At 40.8% G+C, this 17,585-nt stretch overlaps 1 long non-coding RNA gene and 1 pseudogene across 1 annotated transcript; both read right to left on the bottom strand.

Moving 5' to 3' along the window:
* Nucleotides 1-2,781: 2,781 nt before the first annotated feature.
* LOC135252053 (uncharacterized) lies at nt 2,782-4,456 on the bottom strand. Its single transcript, XR_010329287.1, has 4 exons — nt 4,375-4,456; nt 4,233-4,291; nt 4,072-4,155; nt 2,782-3,937 (listed from the first exon to the last, which is right to left on the bottom strand). It is a non-coding gene; the product is annotated as an uncharacterized LOC135252053 (long non-coding RNA).
* Nucleotides 4,457-10,653: 6,197 nt separating this feature from the next.
* LOC135250980 (general transcription factor II-I repeat domain-containing protein 2-like) lies at nt 10,654-14,486 on the bottom strand (annotated as a pseudogene).
* Nucleotides 14,487-17,585: the final 3,099 nt, after the last annotated feature.

Below are 17,585 nucleotides of genomic sequence, written 5' to 3'. Positions count from 1 at the left end.
TAATTTCCCTCTTAAACTTCATAACTGGTTGCACCATCTTTAGCAGCAATAACTGGAACCAAATGTTTCCTATAATTTGATATCAGTCTTTCACATTGCTGTGGAGGAATTTTAGCCCACTCTTTACAGAACTGCTTTAATTGAAACAAGTTGCCACAGCATCTCTATTGGGTTTAAGTCAGGACTTCGACTAGGCCTTTCCAAAGTTTAAATTCTTTTTTTCCAGCCATTTTTTCATGTTATTGTGTTTTGGATCACTGTCTTGCTGCATACCCCAATTACACTTCAGCTTCAGCCCACAAACAGATGACCAGACATTCTCCTCAATAGTTTTCTGGTATAGAGCAGAATTCATGGTTCCTTCAATAATGGCAAGGTCTCCAGGTCCCCAGACAGCAAAGAATCCCCACACCGTCACAGTCACACTTTGGTGACTACTTCATTCTGATGGTGAGGTTCAATATGAGTAAAGTTTAGATTCAACACGGCTAGCTGCAATCAAGGCTGGCTGATAACTGATATTGATAATTGAAGATGAATTGGTAATTGTATTGTTAATTGGTTGATTGAGTAACTAAGGGAGGAATTATTTTTCACATGGGTAATATGGGTGTCTGATAACATTTTTCATTCAATGAATGAAATAATTTTAATGTTTTTTGTGTTTACTCAGTTTCCCTTTGTCTAATATTAAATTTTGTCTCAAGATCTGGAGCCATTCAGTACAACAAATATAGTAATAAAGGAAAGCAGGAAAGGGGCACATACTTATTCATGGCACTGTAGTCTTTATTACACACTGTAATTATAAAAATACAAGACAAACAATGATGTAGTTGAGGAATGTGAATTCCTTGACATCTACACTGCCGCCAACAGGACAGCCCCCATCTACTTGCAGGACATGACTCAATTCTATGTGCCTGCTCGACCACTCCGCTCTGCGGCAGCAGGGCGTCTTGTAACACCTCCCACCCGCCCAAAGAGATCACAGAGCTTCTCCACCCTAGCTCCCCAATGGTGGAACGAACTCCCCGTCCCTCTCCGAACCTCCCCCTCACTATCCATCTTCCGCCGTGGCCTGAAGACTCATCTCTTCAGACTATACCTAGAATAACCACCACCACGCTGTATTAAAAAAAAAAACCCTTTCCTGTCACTTGTTACATGTTGCCCCATCCCTGCACTTCTTGGTAAATTGTATTTGTCCTAATACTGTAGCTTATTCTTCTGCCTAGTTTGGCTTTGCAGATGTTAGACCAGGATAGTGTTCATTGTTCTCGGCTAGAAATAGCTGTACAAAATAAGTAATTGTACCTTACTGAACCTGTGTTCAGCAGTTGTCTACGATCATGAAAATGCACTTTTTGTACGTCGCTTTGGATAAAAGCGTCTGCCAAATGAATGTAATGTAATCTTAGCTTGATCAAGTCAGAAAGACATCCACTAAGTTGTGCATTGTATTTCAAGTAGGCCTACAGCATAAACCAAACAATGCCAGTTTTTTTATAGTTTTTGATTATGCATCACGTTATGTTCAGAATTGAAGAAATAGCAGTTGTTGCATGGCACTGTAATGATAAAATCCCCAAGGTACAGGACACAGTACCATTAAGCTCCTGCAGTATTAGGCCTTCTGCCACACAGCCTCAAGGTCTCGTGTCAGCATGGCTTCAACATAGCTGCTAATGGCCATTGCTCACTACATTCGAGTGGCCTCTGGGTTTTTGTGAATCTCTTTACAATAAATATGATTCACGCTTGATGAGAAGAGTCAGGAGCCTCACTGGCAGCCTTATCGCTTCTGTTCATTTCCACTGACTTCTCATGTCTATGAAACCCTTGCCCACATAGACATTCCACTTCCATGGCACACTGCTGGATATTCCTGTGGCTTTGCATGTTACTCATAAAATGTGAAATCCAATCATTTTAATGCTTTTTTTCATTGAAGAAATGTGTGTCAGTGCACTAGTTATTATAATATACAGTACATGAATTACTGCACATTGTAATTAAACATGCTCAAGTTTTAAATGTCAAAGATTACATTCCACAATCAGGAACTTGTCTCTTCATTGACTTACAAATAAACTACCAAAGAATACTTTGGTATAAAGGGCTTACAGGCATACAATTATGGTGAGCAGCTCTTGGTGAGAGCAAGATGAGAGGACCAATGAGCTCAACCGTGGCATGATTTATGAAACTGAAATGTGGAGCATAGCATTTCCAGAATTCATGCAGTGCACATTAATGCAGAAGCCCTCACTGTAACAAAACATTTTTACCATCATTATTCATGTGAGAGCGGTGCAGTGTGCCATTGAGCTGCAGGGGAATTGCCTCTCGCAACAAAATCTTGCTGAATGGTGATCAAAATGGACCGTCCCCCCAGTATAATAAATCTCAACACCTTAGAGGACGACCTACTTTAAATTTAGTAACTTGCAGATATTGGAGGAGCCAGTCACTGAAAAACAGAATATAGTGTATTCATATAAATGGAAGATTGATGATAAATTTGTTATGGTTGCCTCACATATGGAATTGCACCCTTTTCCTTACCTAACTACCTCCCTGGTGTATGCATTTCAGTCCTATTTATGAATCATAACACTCCCCATGCACTGCAAATAAGTGTAGCCCTGTTTCTACATTGGATTCCTAAGTCTCACAGCAAATCCATTTGCAAATGGCAGAGCATAACATGCTAAATCGAAACATTCATAAAACTAGCTGGATGGGTCCTGTGTGGCAGAGGCTTGACATTAGCCTAACACAATCAATGTGTGTTATTTGGTGGTTGTCTTTACAGTATATGTTGAGTTTTCTCAAAAACAAAGGTGTGAGCTCCCATAGCTTGACAATTGTAGTACAGTGAGACTGAGGGCATTACTTTGTCAGTTGGCAGCCCAAACAAGTGCTTCATAATTACTCATTTCAGTGCATGGATGTGTTCCATGTACTAAATGTGGCAATGGATAAGGGTAAGTAGCCAGACTACGCCACCTTGGGAATTTCACCCAAGGAGATAACCAGTTTGGACATTTTACAACAGTTTCCCAGGTTCTTTCATTGAAAGAAGACAGAGACGTGGTTCAAAAGAAATTATTTTAACTTTCATTGAGATTTAAGAGGGCTGGAAGTACCTGTATGGAAGAATCAAGATCAAATAGCCAAAACGATTAGAAGCTACAAAAAAAAAAAAAAAAACAGAAGAATTTAAGCAATGATACCAAACTTTTATTAATTTAACATCAAAATACATACACGGACTTCCAGACTATTTAATTAAAAATTACAAAAAAATGACCACTAGATCGCGCTAACAAATGAGCCGTGCATCCACTCGGTGGGAGGTATACCAACAATAGGGGCTGTCCAAGTGAATTCTACTTACCGCCACGCGTGCCTCCTCATCTGAAACACAATCAAATTTGTGTTAAATAAGTGATTCAGTGCAATTACCATTAACAGGAATGTAAACAGACCTAACCACCGGCTAACCTCCCCACCAGAGCAGCGCTGGGCTCACCGCCAACCTTAATTTAAACAATGTAATAAATCTAGCTAAAAACAATGAATCAGATACAAAGAACCAGTTGGTTAGTTTAGATCATTTCGAAATTAAAAATGGCAATTTGGGTAGGCCAGTCTTTCCCGTATCTCTGCCAACAAACGCAGTTTAGCCCGTTTAATGCAAAGGAACGGAGATTTAACAGCTGAACAATGGCAGTAAAACACGACCAGCGCGAATACACTTCAGGAGCGTTCAGGGTAGCAGGTGTAGTACAAGTACGAAATACCCTTTTGACAAAGCTAGATTAGCCTACCAAATCCTAAACACAGCGGAAACCTACAAGTGGTTAATAAGCTGTAGGCAAGTAATGTTGCAGTAATAAAAAGAGGCAAAACAGGAGCACATTGAGGCAACCTAAAGGGGGAAAAAAAACAACCAATAAATAAGGTAACCGGACAATCGCTATGAAAAATAATTACCTCGGATGCCATAAGGCAATCCTACTTACCAGACCTCTAGCCTACCTTAAACCTCAGAAATGCATGCACCTTGATTGGTGAAGACACACCCTCACTTTACTATTAGGCTATCTCAGCCAGGTGAATCAATCACTCGCTCTGGCTTACGGATATCTGTAAATGAATGGGAGGGTTTGTTAGCCAGTGGAAACACAGACTTTTAGTTAAATGTACACGTCTTCCGAACCTACCTAGATGCAGCAACAACTGGTTCACAGTAGGATCCAGCGATTTACTAGAAGCCAATAAACTACAAATACAAATGTTTATGAATACACCGCTGTGGATATTGAACCTTAAAACAGAGGAACAATACTGCACGGTTACACGTACCTCTCACCAAAGCAGGAAGACGCTCAGAAACACGGGCGGGCACAAAAGCAGGAAACAAGGTAAAGCGATAGGTACATTTCACTTATATAGAAACCTACCTAATTGGCGAACTACTCAGTGAAGAGGGGTGGGGAAAAACACGCAACCAGTTTACCATGATGTCATCCCAAACAGGAACAAGTGAAGAAACACTAGCCCCGGTCACATAAGCATGCAATCCAAATGCAAATCTGTCTTCATATATTAGACTAAGTTTACTAAGCGCTTTGGCACCATTTGAAAGTGATTCATTTCATGTTTAATACAATGCAATAATCAAGCTGACGGTGTCATAAGTTAATTGGTGTTCACTCCATTCTTCTGCATGTGCCCGCCAATCCAATTATCCGCACAAGACTAGTAATATAAAATTAATTAATCTTGTTGATGAAAGAGAAAAAAAAAATCTTACCTGATCTGATTCCATAATTACTGGGGTAAATGTATTTTGATTTATACATTTCTGAAATTGTTTGACCTACAGTATGTCTATCACTATGTCTCGAATTTCTAGCACTGGCTAGATTTTTTCCCTGCCTATCTTAGCTCCTTCAGTATCGCCTCCCCGCCCCAGCCTGAAAATGACATACCCAAAATAAAATGGTTACTACTCTTGAACCCTTTTAACTACTGACACACTCTCTTCATAAAGGTAACTCCTTGCAGTTTGTTTTGCAAGAGAATTACACTAAATATTACTGAAACAAAGTAACAGAAGCTCAAACACAGTGGTTGTGGAAGTTTTTTTCTCATCTAAAATATTTTATTGAGTGGATATAGATGCTTGGTGGCCTAAAAACTCAATGGAGCCACAGCCACAATGCTAGGCAAATCCAGGTTAAATCTGATAACAATGTGCCTAATAATACGCATTCTGCATAGTTTGTTTCCAAAATATGTCCAGGTGGGTTAACAAAAAGGCCATTTGGAGACTCCAAGAGGACACTTGGTAACCAAATGATATTATGGGTCTTTGGAGATGTAAAATAGCATGCTATATCAATACTATGTGATCTGTTAGTCACTAAAAGACTGGTTAAGATTATATACAGTTAGATTCCTTCACACACACACACACACACAACTCTCCCGCCATTAGTTGGAGACAAAGAGATGGCAAAAGGTCTTGAGTTGATGCAAGGAGTGTAATTTGCATTTTAAGTCTGTTGCTATTGTCTTTCAACATGAGGGCCATATATGAGCCAACTCCAGTAAACCAGGCCATCATGAGGCTGAAAAATCTCAATAAATTGATCAGAGACATAGCCACAGCATTGGATGAGTCAAAGGCAACTGTTTGATGAGCTAAGAAATAGCAAACGACCTGGCAGACCACAGAAGACGACTATTGTGGATGACTGAAGAATGCTTTCAAATGTGAATAAAAACCCCTTTTTAATTGTTGAACAAATCAAGGACATGTGCCCGCATGTAGGCACAGACATGTCAGAGACTACCATAAAGAAAAGATTACACCAGCATAGCCTCAAAAGGTTCACTACAAGATGTAAACCACTGGTAAACCTCAAGAACAGAACGGTCAGAGTGGAAAAGGTCTTATGGACATATGAGATGAGTATTAACCTATACCAAAGACATGGAAACAGGAAATGTGCAGACAGAATGGAAGTGCTCATGATGCAAAGAGCCCATGTGAAACACGGGGGTGGTGTTATGATTAAGCTATGTATATCTGCCACTGGAACTGGCTCACTTGTCTTCATTGATGATGTGACTGCTGAAAGTGGCAGCAGGATACATTTTGAAGTGTAGAGAAGCATCTTAATTCTAGTAATTAAGGTTATTCTAGGTTAATTCTAGTAATCGTCCCTTTAGCTTTTTCAGACTGCCGTAATTTTACTCCATTTTACTGCCATTCTTCAATTCCACGAAAAGACCAGGAAGACTATGGACTAATTTATGGTGCATGGTTCGCATCTGGAGGGCACACTTCGCTGCTCGGCTAGCAGTAACTTCGAAGGAAAGCAAACGGTGGCTGTACCACTACTAATTTAAATTTTCACGCAAGTCCGAGTTTTCGTTCTATTCTTGTCATTTTGCGGTTTGCCTATATGGAATTGACGATGAGAAAGTAATCAAACAGCAAATTGTTTACAACGTGTGCATGTTTTCTGCTGTTGTTGCCAGTTATATTGGAAATGTGAATGCATTCTGTCGCTTCGGATATCAAGACATGAAAGCGAATGTTCGCATAAAAACATAATGAATGTGTTTGAGAGGATATATAAAACAGTTACAATCTGACTATTGGCCTGTTATATAGTATTTGTTGCATAACAACGGTCCAAGTTCAACTACCAACGACATTTTTGCTTGACAACGGTAAAATATGCCCAAACGCCTGCAGAAGAATATTTCAATTCCAGGTGATTAAATTGATAAAAATCAATAAATACAAAAGTAACCATATACAGTCATTGTTGGTAGCCCGTTGTATATAAGTGGAATAAACCCCTCCGGGCTGTCCCGGTTATTAGAAAATAATGTAGGCTACTTCGGTGGTAGTATGGGGTTACAGAATAAATCATAGGACAGATGGACGGACGACAACGTCGCTTTTTCATACGTCAGTGGGCTAATTTGCCTAATCTTTGCGGGACTTTAGACCGCGGTGGAAACGCAGACAACCATGGGCTGAAGGAACCTTTTAGTTCCTTGAAAAGTAGTTCCTGGGACTAAAAGTTCCGGGTAATTTTGGTGGAAACGCGGCTATAGTGCTAAAGCAACCAAGGAGTTAAAAGTTGAAAAGTGAAATGATCTTTAAAAGGCCAAGTCAATAAACCATCCTGAACAGAACATGTGTCTTACATGCTGAAGATAAGACTGAGGGCAAAACACACCAGAAACAAACAACAACTGAAGATGGCTACAGTAAAGTCCTGGCAGAATGTCACCAGGAAAGATATCTAGCATCTGGTGATTTCTATGTTTTGCACTTGAGGTTTCAAGTTAATGTCATGTTAATTTGTCAAATTGCTTTTGCCATCCTAAAATGGGGGGAATATGTATAAAAAGTGCTGTGATCCCCAAACAGATGACCTGATATGGATGTAAATGCATTAAAATTAAAGCTGACAGTTTGCCCTTTAACGCCATATCCATTGTGTTATTTCAAGTCAAATGTGCAGAGCAGAGTACAGAGCCAAAACAAAGAATTGTGTCACAGCCCCAATACTTTCACATTTAACTGTATGCTAATTATGCATGACAATATCAAGCCAAGTAGGACTCATTTTTAGGGTGGTAGACTGAACTGAACTGAAAACAAAATTCTGTCAGCATCATAATGTGATAATGTGAAATTTTCTGTTATGAAATGAATTTCTGTCTTTCTGATTGTAATGGAAAACAAATACAACCAAATTAAACGTAAGTTGTGAGAATGAGTAAAGTCAGTTCAAAAATACATGAAGTTATAAAAGCAGGGTAAATACTGTGGCCCTATGAGCGAAAACATAAATACTCAATAAACACCTTAAGAAAAACACAAAGGCAAATGGGGAAAGAAATAACATTAGAAACGATTAATACACCACAATTTTCTATTTCCAAATAATGAATTGGCTAAAGGCTCCCTGTGCATTCTCTGAAAACTGCGATCATTATTACCTATAAACCTAAAAACTTTTTCAAAATCACCTCTTGTGTTTCCAAGACTAAACGTACCAAACTAAGTGACAATGCTGATCTAGTGCCATTATCAGGACAACAGTCACGGCCACAAATTCCCAAGGGTTTCTACTCATTATTTTGACTGCTAGATTCCCATGGCTCATTATTTGGACAGCTTGAGCATAACACTCCAAATGTGTTATGGTAACCCTGATTTGTACTTACCTAAAATATCTTAATATATACATGTGCAAATACACATTTATATCTTAAAATCCTTCAGCTTTCTGACTCTAAACATACAGCCACCTTATGTTTGTTCATACCCACCCCTCATCCCCTTGTTTATTTGTTAATGATTGACCCCGTTGTATCATTGAGAATGTGCACGTGTGTGTGGGTGTATGTGTGTGTATGCGTGTGTGTGCTGGACAGCACGTGTGTCCTTACTGAACCCCCTGGTAACTGCATGACTATGAGTCTTGATTAAACAACAAGAAATTGTTTGCATGGGACAAACGATCAGCATGGCAAAGAACCACGTGCAATTAATTTATAACAGTAATATTTACATGACATACAGAGCCATGGTTGTTCTAGGCTGTACATATAAAATTACAAGCTGCACAGCTGTGTTCCACTATTAGGCTCAGCAAAATGCAATATATTATGTTGACATTACTGTATGTTGTAATTTCTCATGCAGTAGATGCTTCAATACACAAACTATATCTCCTGGTAAATTTAATTGCTTTCATCCTTGAAAAGTAATTTTAGAATATTATTAATGAAGGTTTTATAATGGTGTTGGTATATGGTACTGGGAAATCCCCCTGGCGTTTGTACTGCAGTGATATAGGTGCAAAATGATTATCAGTGCTAAAGGAAAAGGAAAATACATATGCATCTACACACTGCATGGGTCTTTGTTTAAATGATTTATTAAAGAAACATTAATCAAGCAACATTATGACAATAATATGTAAGGGTTTTCCATGTTATATAAATATTGTGACAGTAGAGATAGAGACACAGGAAACCCTGAAATGCAGGTGATTTTATTTGTTCAATTTTAACACTTTACCCCACTTTTCTCTTCAATATGGACTGTTAAATGTACACAGCTCATACTTACAATCTCTGCAGCACTCTCCTCTGAACCACGTGATGTCTCAAGCTGCTGCTTTTCACATCGCTGGCCACAAACTAAGCTTCACACAGCCATGAGTCCGAGGAAGACACTGCACCTGTAGCTTTAGCAAGCAGACAATGGGTATCTGGTCGACCAGCCGGGGCTGCGATGAGAAAAAATGCTGGATTATTGAACCTACCCTAACCCTTGGCGATGCAGCCAGCAATTATGCAACACCCTGGGGAGCATTTCCCGAAAGTGTTGTTGTCTAACTACAGCAAGTAACGTTGGAAGAACTGTCATTAGACGATTTGGCGTTCCTGAAAACCATAGTTTGGACGAACATTTGCAAACAGCTTCACAAAGTTGTGTAGTTGGATAGCTGTGTGGTTAAATAGGTATAGCTCTCGACCTGTAGTTAGAAGCATAGTTCCATGTTAGTGCTTCCCGATTACATCATCAGTTCCAGCAGTTTGATTCCACAGAAGAATAAAGATAAAACACAGTTTGTCATTTTTGTGAATAAAGGTGCTTTAAGGTTCACATGTATAAGAACATTCTCTGCTGGGGTCCGCAATTGCACGTGTATGCAATTAATGCCCTGAACTCCTGTTTTACCTGTGCCTGCCGGTAAGGCATTATGGGGAATTGAAAGTTTTCATTGGCATTTCACTGAGGTAACTGCGTGCATGGCTGAAATTAATACAGCAGATTGAAATATGCCACCAATTGAGGTAAAGCTGGAACAACCCACTCACAAGGAAATGTAGTGAAGCCAGGACTTGCGTGGCAGCAACGGGGAGTGCATATAGGGACAGCAGGCATTCTTCTCCAGCTCATCTGCCAGGAGATGACAGATTTTTGTTACAGCCTTGCGGGATAGCAAGCACAATTTATGGTGGCATTCCCCTTCACTGGGGGACAGGTATGTGGTCCTTGGACGATAAACCCTCTAAAGCCTCTGTCGTCTCCCAATTCTTTGTCCAATCAGGTAGGTTGGCTGTGCGAATCACAAATATATAAGTGAATGCACTAATATTTAACAACTGAAATGTTCTAAAATTGATCTTTTGTTCAACTTGCATGGTCTTGTACGGATGTGGGCAGGGATTTTGGTGGCCCTAAACAAATCTGTGGGCTGCGTTCGAGCAGGGAGTCGGGGGTGCTGTTGGATTCTGTCGAGCGGTGGGGGGGGGGGGGGGGGGGTTGGGTTCTTCTTATATTACATTGTTATGGCACGTTCTGTTGCCATTCCATTTTAAATTTATACTGCTAGTTCCACAATACGGGATGAATACCGTAATTATGAAAATAACGTTATTTACCTTAGATAAACATTGGTTCGTGTGGGCCCCCCCCCTCGTGGTCGTGTGGCCCACCCTATCGGTTGTGGTCCTAAACAACCGCATAGAGCAGGGGTGTCAAACTCAAATACACAGTGGGCCAAAATTTAAAACTTGAACAAAGTCGCGGGCCAACATTGAACAAATGAACCTTTTAATATGGACCCAAACAAGTTTTGCTTTAACATTGAATATGGAACAAGCAACGCTTATTACTATACAATATATAACAATAGTGCAGACATGCAAAATCGAATTTCAAATAAAAAAACACATCAATGGCATTAATTTATTAAATGAAATTTAAATAAAAATCGTATGCCTCTTTTCTATTTGCAGCCTTCTGATTTAAATATCAAAATAAACTTTTTCCACAGGCTAATAATTTTAAAAATAAAACAACAATAATAAATCAATCAACCATTCAAGCCCATGCCTTGGAGTAGCAAGAAAAAGTGCATAAAGAAAAGGTTAATTATTGCTCAGTTTGCTACACACTGATCTAATCTGATGTGCCCAAGCCAGATACCTGGCATCTCTTCTTGGATGCTAGTAGTTCATCAATGTCTGGGCTCAGGCTCTGAGCTGAGGAAATCCTCAGTATCGAGCGAAGGTGTTCATCAGTCAGACGTCTCCTGTGAGATGTTTTAGTCATCTTCATCGAGGAGAAAAGTTGCTCACAGAGATAAGTGCTGCCGAACATGGAGAGCATCTGAGCAGCTTGGGTGCGCAGCTGAGGCATTGTGTCAGGGATGAACTGTGGAAACTGCGGCGCCCACAGCATCATACTTCGACTTCAGTGTGTCATTACACTGGAGTTCAATCAGCTCCATTTGGAGGTTGGTTGGTGCGTTTTCCACATCAACTGCGAAGGGGTTACTGAGCAGTTCAAACCTACATTTCTGGACATCAAAGTCGGTAAATCGCCGGCTAAACTCAGCGCCAAGTACACTGAGTTTTTCAGTAAACTGTGCGCATGGGAACACGGCGGTAGAGATCTGCGTTTTTATGGTTTGACAACAGGGAAAATGGCCAAGGTTTCCTTGCAGCATCTGATTCTCCCACAGGCACAATTTAGTTTTAAAAGCCCTCACTGCAGCGTACATGTCTGTGATGATGCGCCCCCGCCCCTGAAGCTGCAGGTTCAGCGCATCGAGATGGCTCGAGATGTCACACAGAAAGGCCAGCTCACACAGAAACTTTTGCTCCCGGAGCTCTGATGTGTCCTTCCCTTTGCTTTCCAGAAACTGACATATTTCCTCACGCAGCTCGAAACATCTGTTCAGTACTTTTCCTCGGCTTAACCATCTCACCTCTGTGTGATACGGCACGTCTGCGTATTCCGAACCACACTCCTCCAGAAAAGACTTAAACTGGCGGTGATTCAGACCTTTGGCTCTTATAAAGTTAACTAATTGTGTTACTGTGGTCATAACATGTTCCATCTTTAGGGCTTTGCCACACAGTGATTCCTGATGTAGGATGCAGTGATAAACAGTTAGCTCACCTGCACAGTTCTCTTCCCGCATCTTCTCCCGAACCCTGCCCACCAGTCCACTCTTTTTACCGCACATTGCTGGCGCACCATCTGTCGTTAATCCCACGAGTTTATCCCACGGCAGCTTTATTTCAGTTACACATTTGGAAACCTCCTCAAAGATTTCCTTTCCTGTGGTTGTGCCATTCATTGATTTTAATCCCAATAGCTCCTCCGTAACACACAGATTTGAGTCCACTCTACGGATGAAGACTGACAGCTGAGCAGTATCAGATGCGTCGCTGCTCTCATCCACAGAAAAGGGAGAATGCAACGAAATCTTTTCCCTTTTCCATCAGCTGGTCATACAGATTGGTGGCAAGATCACATGTGCGATCAGCTACTGTGTTTCTGCTCAGGCTCACGTTTGAAAATGCTTGCTTTTTCTCTGGGCACACGAGGTTACAAACTTTCATCATGCACTTTTTCACAAACTATCCCTCATTAAAGGGCCGGGCTGATTTTGCGATCTCTGCTGCCACAATATAACTAGCCTTTACAGCAGCCTCACTTTGTGATGTGGCTTTTTTGAACATATTCTGTTGTGAAACCAAACTTCTTTTCATCTCCTCTACTTTCTGTCTCCTTTGAGTTATGTCCAGGTCCTTGTACTTGTCATGGTGTTTCGTTTCATAGTGTCGTCTAATGTTGTACTCCTTAGTTATAGCCACGTTGACTCCACAAACAAGACAAACAGGTCTGTCTTTTACATATGTAAACAGATATTCTTCCTCCCACCTGTCCAGAAAGCTCCGGTTTTCTGCCTTTCTTTTCGCCATTTTTGGGAAGGGGTAGCACGGTGAAAGTTGTAGCGTGAAGTCGCTATGACTACTGTCCGTTTTTTGTTGAACGTTTGGACGTCCTACTGCGTTTCTGCGTCCTGTCCTGATTGACGCGCCAAAACAACAGCAGAGCATTCATCAACCTGAACGAACGATTGCAGAACGAACTTGAGGCTAGCTGACTGTCTGCCGTTATGTTTTAAAATATATGATCAAATGTTTACGGAGTTTAATTTCCATCCGTGACTGTACTGTGTCATGTAATCACGTTATATGTATGGCATTAATAATACAAGTATGTTCAGTTATCTTCAATTTATGTTTCTCGGCAAAACGAATATGCTTAGCTAGCATATCAGCTTGCCAGTGAGCTAGGTAAGCTATCCGTGGTTAGCTCACGCATTAGCAATAGGAACTACAGGGGAAGAACATCGACTGCACTGATGGTCAATCAATCAGAGATGTGTAGACTACTGGTGATTTGACTAGGCTAATTTTCATATAACTGTCTGGTAGACCTGCTGTTAACCAAGCAAGTTATCGTCGTAGGTTTTCGCCACAGTCAGTTAATGAGCCATTAACTGCTACTACTCCATCGCCGTTTGTGGTGTTTACTTGCTGGGTGACGCTAGCTGACCGATCGTTCGCAAGTCACATTTTACCGAATAAAAATTAACACTGTCAGCGGTGATTAACAAATTTACCAAGTATTTTAATAACTGATCTACAGGCGTGTAAATATGACAACGCACTTTGAAGAGCAAGTTTTCCACCTGTTGCATGAAGACAAAAATAATGTACATTGAATTTCTAATTATTATTATTTTCTTGCTAGCTTCTAGCTTTGTCACATTCGTGCAGCATAACCCAGGTAGACATTTACGGAATGTACACGACTGACAAGCCGTCAAACACGTTTGACAGATGGAATATTTGCCGGTTAGGGTTAGCTAGCTAGTCAAATGGCTTGGTAGCCGAAGTTGCGAACTGTTTTAGCATAGGCTACTGGACTACCACATATACTAGCAAATAAGCGTTAGCTGATTACGCTTTCTGCCAACTAATTATTTGGTTAAGTGGGCTAAAGGAAATAGTAAAAATGACTCGGCTACCGCAAAACTTCAGATGAGGATTATTTTATGGTCGTCTAGTGCAGCTGTAAATAGCACACGCTATAATGAAACCACTACAAAATCGGAAGCCTGCATTTTCTGACTTCGCACAGGTGGACCGTGGTCGGAGCCGCAATGTCAAGGCCAAGAGACGCCACCTCCCACCCCAGTGACCACAGATTGTAGCCCCTACTGTAGCTCAGTCCTACGCAGTAATCCGGAAGTGACGCAAGCTGTACCTCATTGGTCCAGAACAAATATTGGCACTGTATACTGGAGCCATCCGTAGTGGCGCTAGTGAGCAACCAGGAACTACAACACCTGGAAATGAGCTTCAAAAACGAAGTCTGGTTTTGGCCGCTTGGCAGCAAGGCACGCAGTAATGGCGGCGCTGCTTTACTTCCGGGTTTCGCCGGATTTGTCTATAATACTGGCGGGCCAGCTCTAGTAGTCATTTGGGATTGCTTCGCGGGCCAAATATAATTACACTGCGGGCCAAATTTGGCCCGCGGGCCAGAGTTTGACACCCATGGCATAGAGCGTTTATGCCACGGGCCCGCCATGGATGTGGGGCAAACGTTGTTTAACAAGTTCAAATATTGAATCTGCATCATCTTTAGAGTGGGTTTGACAGACACCCTGGACCGTATACTTCTGCTGAAATACTTCTGTGTTTTGCCATGATTGGTCAAATAATTATCCTATATTATTCGTCTTTACTGTAGTTATCTAATTTATATCAATATTATGACTAACCATAATGACTCTGCATGTATGTGTACGCCCCTGAAGGGTGAAGGCTGTATGTGTTACACACCTGTCTGTGTAGGCACATTACTATCATAGGCCTAAGCCTGGTTTACACTTAATCGCACAACCATTTCGACAAGTGTCTTTGAGGGGGATTTCTTGCTATATCAATACAATCAGTGTAGTATTAGCGGCTGTCTGACTTGCTGCGGACAGTTATGGATTATAAAATTCCATAATCATCAACCTGAGGTGTCAATTTCAGCCCTACTTTGGAGAAGGTGACTGGATCAAATAGTTTTTTGCATCAGAGAAGAGTGTAAGCTTTACGGCTGTGCGATTAGTGACTGAGAAAAGCAGTAATTTAAGAGAATGCAAATTTCTGCCTGTCTGCGATTTCATTAGGTTAACCCACTGACTAAAAGTGACAGCCAAATGACAACTAGTAATGGTAAAAATGTAGGAGGGTGGAAAAAGTGGGCCAGAAATCTGCAGAATTTTGAACTTCACACAGTGTTCCAGTTATGAACATGCTAAGACAGATAGCAGAGAGCAGGGCACAACTGGTGACACCTTGGCCCGCAATGATTTCAATTCAGTTCACAAATGGTAATTCAATGAAAGTATAGCATTCCCACCCAATACAGTTTGTTTGTGTATCGATGTACCTCTAGGTTTATATTACAGCGGTACATCTTGAACAGGCAGAAAATACAGACATGTTTTTCCTCATTGCTGGTACATGTTAATGGGAAAACAGTAGGTTTTGACCTGAAAGTGACCTTTCTTTTCTCTGCAATAGATCTGCAGCAAAATATCAAGAGAAAAAATGTGCTAAATAAAATATGAAGATGTGGAAAACAGATTATGAGAACATGAGACAGTGATGGATGTGTTATTCCACAGCCTTCTGCTAAGAGCCCATCTTGGTTAATGATCTCTCAACATAAGACATTGTTGTCTCATAATATAACAAGACATAACATAAGGACGGAAACAGGGCATTCAGCTCAACAATGCTCACCATTTTCTTACCACTAAAGTGTATCTAGTGTTCGGTTTACGTACATACTAGATGGTATCTAGTACTGTATCAAGACTGGTCTTGAAAATGCCCAGAGTTTCTGCCTCTACTACATGACCTGGCAAGCTATAGTGACTACTCGCTGGGTGAATAAATACTCCCTAAAATCTGTGCGGAATTTACTTTTTGCTAATTTACATTTATGCTATGAGTGTGACATCTTGTTTCTGACTTCTTATTCTAATTAAGTGCTGAGTCTTTGAATCTCGCAGTGCTACCAAATGCTGTGTGTGTATATATTATGATAAAAAAAACAACACAATCATACACTGAAAGATGATTGGCACAAAGAAACAAGAGCAGTTATTCTGTTGTGGTTCAAGTCTGGGTCATCACCCACTGTAATATCAAAAAACCTGGGAATATCTGCTTTTGTAGATCGCAATGTACTTTTCCCTGTGTTTTGGTTCTTTTTTTGGTGTAAAAAAATGCAGAACCTTGCGGTAACATGACCACAGTCACAGTCAACTTTGCAGATATGGCCTGTAGAATAACCAATTATTTTCAGAAAGAGAGTTCACAAGAAGGAGAATAAAGAGGGCAGGTGAGTGCAGGTGGCTGTTAAGTATAATTCATATTTTGAACAAGATGTGATAAATGTGTTTACATGATCACAATTAAAGTACCATGTCTGCCTCATATTGAGCCAGGAAAAACCCTGTGTATGTGGTGCAACTGGCAGTAATTAATTGGTTAGGCATCCTTTCAACAGTATTTATGTCACGGTTTCTGTGCAGGTAGATCATTTTTCTGTGCCTGCACCGGCTCAGTGGTTAGCATTCCGATTAGCCACTCGGCTAATCGTTATTTTGGTGTGTGGGGACGATTAGTTCGAGCTTGCAGATTAGCCACTCGGCTAATCGTTATTTTTGGTTCCTGTGGGAGGATTGTTCCTGCTTGAACATTCCATGCATTCCTGCAGGGTTACCTCTGATCTGTTTCACCTGTGGGTTGCTCACTTCTTCCGCTGATTACCAGCCACACCTGTGGCTGGGTATTTAAAGCGTCAGTAGGCAGTGGAACGGTGCTTGAGTGTAACGTGTTTTGCTCTAGCCAGTTCTCTGTCGTATTCCTGAGCAAGGTATAAGGAAATTAAGAACAAAGAGTTTTAAAAAAGAATTCTGACTTCAGTTTGTTTGTTTTTTTGGAAAAAGGTATTAGGACGGTATAGGTCCAGATTCTGAGGCCGGCGGTTTTAAGGGGTTATTGTGTCACCGTTGGGGCACAAACCTTTCTACCCTTTACTAACCAGTTTTTCCCCCTGGTTTTAGTTGGCCTCAGAACTTCTTCTGTTTGTTTTTTTGAAAAGACATTTTCTTTTTCTCAGCTTCGGTTCGAAGTTGTTTATTTTTCATTTCTCTTTTCCCTATTTCTTTATTTTCCTTATATACTCCTTCGTCCTCAGTTACCTGTTTAGGGGTTTATTATTCATTATTTGGGATACGTCCCCTAGGAGTATAGCACTCCCTTATTTTGTCTCTCACGAGACTCAGTGGTTACTGGAGTGCCCTTTGGTAACTTATAGATCCCCTGTTTGGTCGCGTCTGGTCTTCACCCTTCCCCGCCCTCACAATTTAACTAAAATGAGAACACTGGAATGTGCGCATAGACCCCCCCCCCCCCCCCATGTACTGTACATGCTTACACTGGTGTCCTATGAGCTTTGTTCTTATTAAGTTATATTGTACAGTAACCACAATAAATTGTACCTGCCATTTTACATAAAAACACAGGTAGGGTAGAACAGTGTAGTCTAATGGCACTTTACTTCTTCCAAAGCCAGTCATTGGCAGTGGGCC

Source organism: Anguilla rostrata, chromosome 3 (assembly GCF_018555375.3).
Source record: "Anguilla rostrata isolate EN2019 chromosome 3, ASM1855537v3, whole genome shotgun sequence".
NCBI lineage: Eukaryota > Metazoa > Chordata > Actinopteri > Anguilliformes > Anguillidae > Anguilla > Anguilla rostrata.
This window is presented reverse-complemented; position numbering and strand designations above follow the sequence as displayed.